The sequence below is a fragment of the Triturus cristatus genome, chromosome 12 (assembly GCF_964204655.1).
Source record: "Triturus cristatus chromosome 12, aTriCri1.1, whole genome shotgun sequence".
Lineage (NCBI taxonomy): Eukaryota > Metazoa > Chordata > Amphibia > Caudata > Salamandridae > Triturus > Triturus cristatus.
The window spans coordinates 316,031,759-316,041,985 of NC_140595.1; positions in this window are offsets into that span (position 1 = coordinate 316,031,759).

The window sequence follows — 10,227 nt, forward strand, 5'->3', positions numbered from 1 at the left end:
TGATGCCAGCCATTGCTCTGCGGTAATTGCCCTCGTAGATGTCCAGGAGATGTTGACGTTACCCAGTCTTATTGGGCATTGGGGTACGGCTTGCACTAGGGGATATATAGTTGATTTGGACCAATTTACTTTGAGCCCCGCTACCTCCTCAAAGTCATGCAGTATGCGTAATATAGGGGAGAGGTCCGCCGCAATATCCCGGACATAGATGAGCATGTCATCCGCGTACATCGATACCACATGAGTGTAGTCAGCAATTGGGATGCCCCAGCTCTCGCCCGCATTGCGAAGGTGGATCGCCAAAGGTTCCATCGCCATGGCGAAGAGTAGTGGGGAGAGTGGGTATCCCCGCGGATTGCCTTGACGTACCGGAAATGGGGCTGATATGAGGGGCTCCAACCGCGCTCTGGAGGTGGGCGTGGAGTATGCTTGGTGTATGCCCGAAGGCGAGACCCCACTTCCATGCACCGCAGGACCTGAAATAAATACGGCCATGAGAGGGTGTCAAATGGTTTCTCCAGGTCCAAGACCAAACATGCCGCTCGGGGAAAATGATCTCGTATCTGATCCTGGACATGGAACAGTCGCCGTATATTATAGGAGATGTTCCTGCCTGGCACGAACCCATTCTGATCCGGGTGGATCAATTTTGGGAGGACCGTGGCATATCTATATACCAGAATCTTCCCGTAGATTTTATAGTCCGCGGGCAATAGGGCTATGGGCCGATATGAGCCCAGTTGGTGGGGATCCCTATCCGGTTTGAGGAGAAATACTATAACTGACTCACACATGGACTGTGGCAGGGCGCCGTCATCGAGGGCCGCTTGAAATTGAGTCACCAATTGGAGTACCAGTTGGGGCGCAAAGGTGTGATAAAACTCCGGTGGGAGACCGTCCAAACCCGGGGGCCTTACAGGTGGCCAATGCCTGCATCGCCTGCCTGATGTCAGTCACCCCTATGGGCTCGTCTATGGGCTCTGTCGGTCGCTGCGATCTATACTAGGCAGCCGGTGTTGACCCAGGAATTGGGTAAGGACTTCCGCATGTACTGGAGCGGGGCTTGTGTATAATTGTGTATAATGCTTCCGGAAGGCTTCCAGAATGGAGACCTGCGAGTGGAGGAAAGTGTCTGGGCCACTGCGGATGGTCGTGATTGGCGGGAGGGTCGAGTCTTGTTTTACTAGCCAAGCCAGCAGTGCGCCCGCTCTGTCTCCATCTTTGTGCACCTGGGCAGCGTATGCCACAAAATGATATCGGCGTAGGCTCGCTAGCGCCTCCACATATGCGGTCTTGGCGTCAGCGATTTGAGCCGGCGTGGCCTTGTCTGGGTTTGTTTCCCGCGTGAGTACGGCCAGTGTTTGCTTTGTAGTTTGGATGTCGCGTTCAAGGACTTGACGGACCCCTGTGATGTGTTGAATTAATGTGCCCCGTATGACAACATTAAAGTCATTCCATTCCCCTGCGTGTGTGGTGGGCATACCAGCGTGGAAGTAGTTTTGTATGTGCTCCGTCTGAGCCTGCTTGAAAACTGGGTCGTCCAGACAGTCCCTGGGGAGGCGCCACGTGGGGACAGGGGGTCGGGGTGGACGCCACTGAAGTGTGATTGTGTGGGCGTCGTGGTACGATAGGACCCTGCCTAGGTAGTCAGAGTCAGAAATGGTAGGCAAGACAGAAGGAGAGCAGAGAAAACTGTCCAAGCGTACCCTTAGATCATGTGGCACCGAGTGAAATGAGTAGAGCCTAGTGGTGGTGTTCCTTGAGCACCAAGCATCCATTAGGGACCAGTGTGCTGCCCATGCTGCAAATCGTTTTGCCTGCGCTATAATGGGGGATGCTAGGTGGGGGGGATAGGATCTATCCAGTGTTGTGTTTTGTACGCAGTTGGAATCCCCTTTCAGTATCCAGGGGATTTGTGTATGTGAGCTCAATGGCAGGGAGAGCATGTCCCTGAATTTGCTTTGGTCCTCGTTGGGCGCATATATACTCCCAACAGCACGGGTTGGCCGTCTAGTAGACCCTGCAGTAGGGCATAGCATCCATCTGGGTCTATGGTTCTGGACTGCTCTTGAAATGGGACGCCAGGCCGCACCCATATAAGGGCACCACGGGCATAGGCTGAATATGTAGTGGCACTGAAGATTCCCCGCCATTGCTTGCGCAGTTTAGTTACTTGCCCTGTGGTGAGGTGCGTCTCCTGAAGGAACGCGATCTGTGCGTGGTGGCGCTTGATGTAAGCGTACACTGAGTATCGCTTGCTGGCAGTGTGCATGCCTCACATGTTCAGTGTGAGGATAGTGGTGGTGCCTTTATGTGCCATTGTTATGCGTGTGGGGCAAAGGGGAAGGAAATGGTGTACGGACTATCCAGTAAGCCTCGAGTCTCTGCGCTCCCCCGGGTGGCTGCGCTTCCTGGACGTCAGTGCTACCTTTCGGCAGCGCGGAGGTAGCAACACAGTGTAGTGTAGGTGGGTGCGGTGGAAGGGGATAACTAGGGTGGTGAAACAGCCCCAACTCTGAGGACCTATCGTCAACGGCGATACGTCCAAACTAGCTCTTACGTGGTTTGAGAGCATGAACATTCTGTGAGGGTGGCATTGCATGCCCGCAAGGTAACTCATCGTGTGGGCTAATTATGCTACCGATTGTCGCCAGCTGGCTTATGTTGATCTGTGAGGGTTAAATGGTATCAGTAATTTGTGCGGTCTCTCGTCTGATAGCAGCTTTGTGTTCCACTAGCCGGAGGAAGCAGCCCCCCCCTTACCTCTAAGTATGCCATAGGCTCAGTTAAATAAGATCATCAGCAGTCTGCGTGGTGACCAATGGAAGGGCCACCAAGCCCACTCCGGATTGTGTCTACTCCCCTCAAAAGAAAAGAGGTGTGCAGATCGCTCAATGTCCGTTGCGGGGGAGGGAGGCCGGAGGCTCGCTGCCGCTTTCAAAGCTCTGTGTCGCTCCTGAACAATTTGTTCCAAATCTGGCGATCCCAGAGAACGCAAGAGCGTATTGGTGCCTTCTTGCCGGTTGCGGCATTGCGAGCGGCGTCTTCTGGTGCCTGATGTCCTCATGTGTTTATCTCGGGTGCCCACTGCGTTGTGGCCTGTGTTACAGTTCTGGTTTGCCCAGTCGTGTGCCTCCTCTGCGGATCGCTGCTGTAGTGTCTTTGGAGGAGGCAGGCTGACTGCTGGTGGAAGCGTCCGAGGTGGCCCCAGCGTCGCCGCAGATGCCTTGGTCTTCCCCATGATGTCAGCCGCAGTGCTGCACGTGTTGCAGGTGGTGGTGCTAGGCTAGTGCTGCTCTCTCTGTGGGTGACGCGTCTCCACACGGCTTGGCCAAGTATGCTCTGGTACGGTCAATGTCTCTTGTGTCCCATATAGGTGGAATGAGGTGAATGGGACCCAGTATCGGAGTCCCGGAAGGGGGGATTCTCAGTTCCGCAGGATCCGTAGGGCCTGAGAGGCACGTTGGTCAAGTCGCATCCAGCCCAGCTGGGCCGCCCCTGCAGGTCCGTCGCGCTCACTCTAGGCGCCCACCCCCAGCAGCAGCCATGCTCCCTGCACTTGCTATGCCGCTGTGCTATCGCTGCCCCACGCTGCCGGTGAGCACCTTATGTTGAAGTAGGGGGGGGCCTCAATCTGGCCCAGCGTAGTCTTGCGGGGGCGCCGCTGCGCTCAGGTTGTCTCTTCTATGGAGCATCACTTGGTGTGTGCATCGGCCATGTTCAGAGATCGCACAAGCCGGTGGACGCCATGTTGGGGTCAGGCAGGTTCCTTCAGCAGCATCTGGTGGAATCTGTACGGTGATGTATGCCCCTCTGGCCCCCTGCCACAAGTATGTAACCGGTTCTTCCAGGCGGCAAGTATGTGGGAATAGTCCATTCCACTAACGCCGGGGAACAGTATATCGCTTCGCTGCACGGGATCAGCAGCAGTGTAGAGGCGCCATCTTAGGGTCAGGCTGGGCGTTGCTTTCGGAGGGAACCCAGGCATGGGCAAGGCCCCCTCCGCCCCTTTAACTGAAGCGAGGAACCCACTAGGCCTCACCTGCCCATGCACTTCGTTTGAGATGTCGCAGCACGCGGTACGCAGAAGCGCCCTGCCAGATCTGGCCTCCGGGGCGACCCACGAGGCCAACTCCGCTGGTGCGCCTCGGTGACCCCCGCCTGCCGGGCCGCCACCAGCGTCTCCGGGCCCGCCTTTGGCTCCTGCAGGATACAGGTAGGGAGCTTCAGCTGTCGGTGCGTTGCCGGTATCTTATGTTGCAGGCGGTGGGGATCGGTCACATAAGTTCGCACCCTCGGTCCCTGGCGTCGTGGCGCTTCACTTCTGGGTCTGTGACCCTGCTCCCATTGTCTCCCTCCACTACACCCCGCCTGGAGGGTCTACGGGGTGTCTCGAGGGTATGCTTCAGGGGTCCTCAGGGTTTTCGACGGGATCAATTTGTTAGGCGGGGGTCCGCAGGAGGGATAGGCGCCATCTTACTCTCGGTGCCGCTCCTCCGGAATAAAAGTCTGTTTTCTTCCGCTGTGAGCCGTCGATCCCGTTTTGGAGGGCAGCTCTGGGTGCCCCTTACATTCCGGTGCCGTTGGGTGTGCATAAGGACCAGCTGGATTCAGCGTGGATAGCTGAGGTAGAAGCCCGTTCACGGAGCCTCAGCAGATCGCGTCCGCCATGGTAGCCAGCTTAGCCACGCCCCACCTCAACATAGTTCTTGACACCAAGCAGTGGCATGTAATATTCCTTCATACCAATAATTTGCTAGACATGCTGTCAGGCTCTGCGCCCGGCTGACCCTGACAAGAAGGAAGAGGAATAAATAATTCCTTATATGCCCAAACCTCTGCTTTATTTCCAGCCCTCCTGCCTGAGCAAAGAAGTGTTTTTTGCGGCAGACGATGACCCCGTTATTACAGGCTATGGGCCCTTTAACTTGCCGATGTCTGACGCTGACGTGTGGATAAACCACGCCCCTTGGCCCATTCAAGACCGGATCTGGAAGAGGAAGACAGCGTTCACAGGGAACTGACAAGGAGCCCCACGTCGGCGTGGAAGACGGCGTACGGTGCCCTTCGTGGAGAAAGTGGTGCGGGCAGCCTCAAGCATGAAGGAACATCGAACATGTTCCAGGGAAGCCGGAGTCCTGCCCCGAGATAACGACCCCGACGCCAGAAAGCCAACGATCCCATGAGCCGCCCCGCCGCGTTCCAGGAGGAGCGTGGCTCGCAAAGGTGTGTGCTCGGTTCCTAGGGAGTGGGAGGGAGGTGGAGGAGCAGACCCGATCTTTAAAAGCGGGGAACACACCGCCGCTTTCCTCTGTGCACCGTTAAGGACTCCCAAAATTTTGATCTATGCACACGTGGGGGAAGGTTTTTTCTGTTACCGCCACTCTGATTGCCTGCATGTCGGCTGTAATTCCCCCACACCCTTCCCTATACAGACAGGTATAGTCACGCTTGACTTTGATACCCCTGTCTCTTTTCTTTTTTTGTTCAATGCCCTGGACATCAGGCGTCTGGCTGAGAGGAGGTTCCAGGAAGAGTACATATCCCTTGAAGAACAGAGGAAGGACATTTACGTTTATTTTCTTGTATGACCACCAATAAAAATCATGCAGTAAAAGCAAAGACAATACTCGGTCTTATATTTTCTGTACCCCGCAACACATGCCTGGAGTTGAAGGATCCTTTAAAACAATTTATTTTGATGGCCTGTTACACCTGCACATCTCCATTCTATTAACTTTGCTCATCCTAAGGCTCGCTGGAGGCCTGTGGTGATGTAGGCTCCTTATTACACATCCTGTGGATCTACCCCAGACTGGTAGACTTCTGGGACAGGTTCTTACTAGTCATCTTGCAAATCCATGGCCAGACCATAGACAAACTACCCAAGTTGATGCTGCTATGCAGACCTGCGGAGGGAACATACCCACTTCCCTCCACAACAGGCAGGCAGATATCCCATCTCCTGTTCTCGGCGAAGCTTACCATTTTATAACTTTGAGGGAAGACCGCCACGCTCACATACAAACTGGCCATACATGCTCTGGGGTCTACTGGGGCATGAAAAAGTTAGGCATGACCAGGCAGACAAGTTTCAGAAAGTTAACAGAGCCTTGAACCCAGTTGTGTCATACTTGCATAAATACTATAGAAGCCTTACCTGCCCACAGTTCCTGAGAGATCTGGGCCTTGTTGATTAAAATGTTGTACCCCAATTTAGTAAACCGATAAACCAGGGAGAATGAGTCATGCCGAAGTTTATTACTGTAAGTGGTTGAGGGTGGTGGATGGGGATCTTTGTGAGGGTTTTGGGGGGGATCAGTTGATGTGGATATAGGAAAGTGGAATATTATGTGGTATGGCTGAGCAGCCTTGCCATGTAATATTATGGCAATACCACATAGATGGTCCTTGGATTCACACTAATAAATCTTTAGCTCAGTCCTGATAGAGTGGCAAAGAGCAATCAGGCTTTACTAGAGGAACATGATCAGAATTTCAGGGTACCAACAAGTATGATAACTAATTAACACAACTCAAGAGAAATCCGACACCAATTTATAAAAATTGTGTATTTTTATCTTAATTTAGACACCAAAATGAATAGAATAGCATACATATAACCGGAGTTATAGATTTTTGAAGCAATATTAAATCAGTGCAATAAAATACATAGACAAAATAACATTGTGGTCGGTAGCAAAATCCACTAGTGGCAATCTATCACTTGCAGGTTGTGTTACTTGGAAGCCTTCTAGGGTTAAGGTGATGCGGGCCCCAGGACCAGGACACAACAGTAAGATCAATTTTACCTAGCCTGTGGAGTCCAGGTGCAGAGTTGTTCTGGCTCCCCTTGGTGATGAACGGGAGCCTCAGGTGGTGCTGTTTTTACAGCTTACACGTTGCTGCAAGAAGCAAAAGCACAACAGGTACACAGCTGCTGGCATTGGATGATGATTGCATGTGTTCTCTGTATTTGAAGCTTCGAGTGTGGGGGTCGGTTATCAGATTGGTGACCAACAAGCCTTGGCAGTGGTAAGCACAAGAAAAGCTTCTGGAACTTCACTGGGTCCTGGGGAGTAAGGTAGCGGCCTGAAACTTTGGGACAAGAGAGACTACAACTCCCAGAATGCACTGGAACACCTGGATTTGGGCGATCCCTCGAAAGTTCCAGATGGCCAGCAATTCTTTAGATCCATTGAGTGCTTTTACCTACAGTTTGCAGGGGCTTAGTGCCTCTACCCCAGGGGAGACTGAGGGTGCTTCTGAAGGGTCCCTCGCTTAGGGAGTGACAAGTTTTGGCCAAGGACGAGGATCATTCACTCAGTTCCTAGTCTGTTGCCTCAGGGATAAAGTATCTTTCTTTTACTTTGTTCTGGTGGGCAAAGTCCTGTTGTTTGCAACACAGGTCTCCTCTCAGTTCTTCTTTGAAGTAAATTGTTCAGATCTGAGGTTCTGGTGTAAGGGTCACTTACATCCTAGATTTAAGGGAGGTAGGGGTATGGGAGCTATTAGCCAATGGCAGCTACTCTGTCCCGGAGGTGAACACATCCGGTGGTATAGGTCACCTTTCCTACCCAGAACCTTCTATTTCTTCCCTCCTAAAGATGGCAGAACTCAATTTTAGGTGTACAGACCAGGCTGCCCACCCTAGAGGTGTGGCCAACCTTCCTGTGGCTGTACACCTCATGCATAGATAATTTCCCACCTTGTCTGGGTGCAAGCGTGCCTGGGACAAGGAGAGGGCTGTTTCCTCCTAAGGAAGACAGCCCATTTTAATCAATCAATCAATCAGGGGGCTAAATGCGCGCTACTCACCTGTGACGGTCTCAAGGCGCGAGGGGCGGGGGACGGGGTGGGTGCAGCTCCGGTTCAGCCGAAGAGCCAGGTTTTGACGCTCTTCCTGAAGGTATGCAGAGTGGGGGAGCATCTGATGTTGACTGGGAGTTCGTTCCAGGCTTTGCGCGCCTACTTGCATATCAGAGGCGAGGTAGCCTTTGAAGCTCACCACTTTGATGTGCCAATTTACCAGCCATCTAGGGAGGAGATAGATGTGACCATCTTCCTGCCCAGCATTTGTCTCTGACTCCTAGGAGTGCTCACACTGCCTGGTCAGAATCCTGTCTTGGCGCAGCAGGTGCAGGAAAGCGCAGGCTGGTCAGCCAGAGCACAGTAAAGCTGGGGGGATAACCTCTAAGGTACCCTCTGGGTGCAAGCCGTTTCACCTAGGGCACGGGAATTGTGTCAGGGGTGAGAAGGCATGTTGTTTGATTCCAAACATGACTTATTTTAGTGGTACCATAGTAGAGCTGCCAGTCTTGAGGGTGCCCGGTTGGCAGCGCATGTTATCCTATGGACCACTAGCACATATAGTGGTTTCTAATAGGGAATGCCACTATAGGGACATATAGGCTTGCACTTATATGTTCAAACCTCTAATATAGTGCACCCTGCCTTCTGGGCTGAAGAGGCCTTCCCTACGGGTGTCTTACACTAAAGGTAGTGTAGGTGACTGTGCCACATATGGTGACGGCACAGTTCAGTTTGAGCAGTTTGCATTGCTCCTGCAGTTATTAGGTTACACGGGTTGCCAAGGTTGGCACAAACTCGTGCTGCAGCCCTAGGGACCCCTTTACCACTAATGCCCTGGGTACCCCTGGTACCATATACAAGGGACTTAGAAGGGGATAAAGCTTTTGCCAATTTGGGATTAACAAGTCGAACATAACAGTTTTAGGACAGGCACTTGCTCAGCGTGTACGGCACCATGCGCAGCACAAGAGGACGCTGATTTCTTTAACTGTTCAAGTAGATGTTCTAAACTAAACAATTACTGCTGATCCTGGTGGAGGAGAGGTATGATGGCAACGTGCTCACTGTCCAAGACTGAGAAGACTGCTGGAATGACATAAAAAATGAAGCCCATTAGTTGAGACCTATGAGCCTGTCAATTATTCTCATATTGTGACATGAGGAGTTGCAAATCTCCACACCTGTTTTTTTAAATGTTTACAAAGTATGACCATAGAATCAGTCTATGGGAGACATTCACATGTGGTAGCTATCTTTTTAATGCAAAATACTCAAATAGTGGATGTATCTAAGTATGGTTACTGCCGGACTTTATTGAGTAACTGTGTCCTGGAATTAATCTCCATATCCAATAATTGTATGCCGCTTACACTGGAGACCAGAGACAGGATATCAGTGAACGTGTTGTGTAGAATGGCTTATTTCCTTGATTAGGCAAATTAAATTCATAAAACACGTATTGGCACAGACAAGGGCGAGAAGATAGATTGTGATCCTCCCACTAATAAAAAATGAATGAAATACTTAAATCCATTAATATTTTAGGATATTATCATCATATGCCTTTTGCTAAATCAGTCTTTGTAGAAGAGATCCTCCACCCTTAATAAAGTTAACGTTAAGAACCACTTAAGCATTGTGGTGTTGAAGCATTAGACGTTGAAACACTCATTGTTGAGACATTGATAGTCGAAGCCATTGGCGTTGAAGTACTTTTTGTTCACTTCAGAATTGTGATTTTGTGACATCAGTCGGGTGCTACATAAGGCCCGCTCCTATCCCGCAGTGTGGCATGTGTTGGACCTTGCTTATGGAGCCTGCATAGGGCAAACAGCATGACAAGCCTCATGGTGCTGCTGAATGAGGTGGGGAGCGTCAGTCGGGCACTACATAAGGCCCGCCCCTCTCCCGCAACTCAGGACATGTTGGACCTTGCTTGTGGAGCCTGTGTGGGCTCACAGCACTACAAGTCCCAGGGTGCTGCTGGAGGAGGCGGAAAGTGTCAGTTTGGCGCTGCATAAGGCTCGCTCCTATCCTGCAGCGCAGATCGCACCTGGGACAAGATGGGCCAAGACGGGCCCGTCTTTGCCCGGAAGAGGCTGGGCTAGGCCACAATTCGTTTATCTGGAATAGAGCTATTCATCACTGCCACAAATGGTAAGTAAAAAGAAGTGACAGCTCCGTTATTTGGGGGAATACTGTTACTGGATATACACAGTACTATTCCCAGTCTCCCATTGTGTGTCTCCTTTCTTGCTGGAGGGGTGGACAATGGGAAAGCGTAAGAGCTCTGAATTGCCTAAGGTCAACAACAAAAAAACAAAGCCAGTTAATGAGGTTACCCCCCACCCCCATTCCCACAGCTGGAAATACCTGCACCCTGGATTATATTGATCATCTTATCAAAGAGGTGGA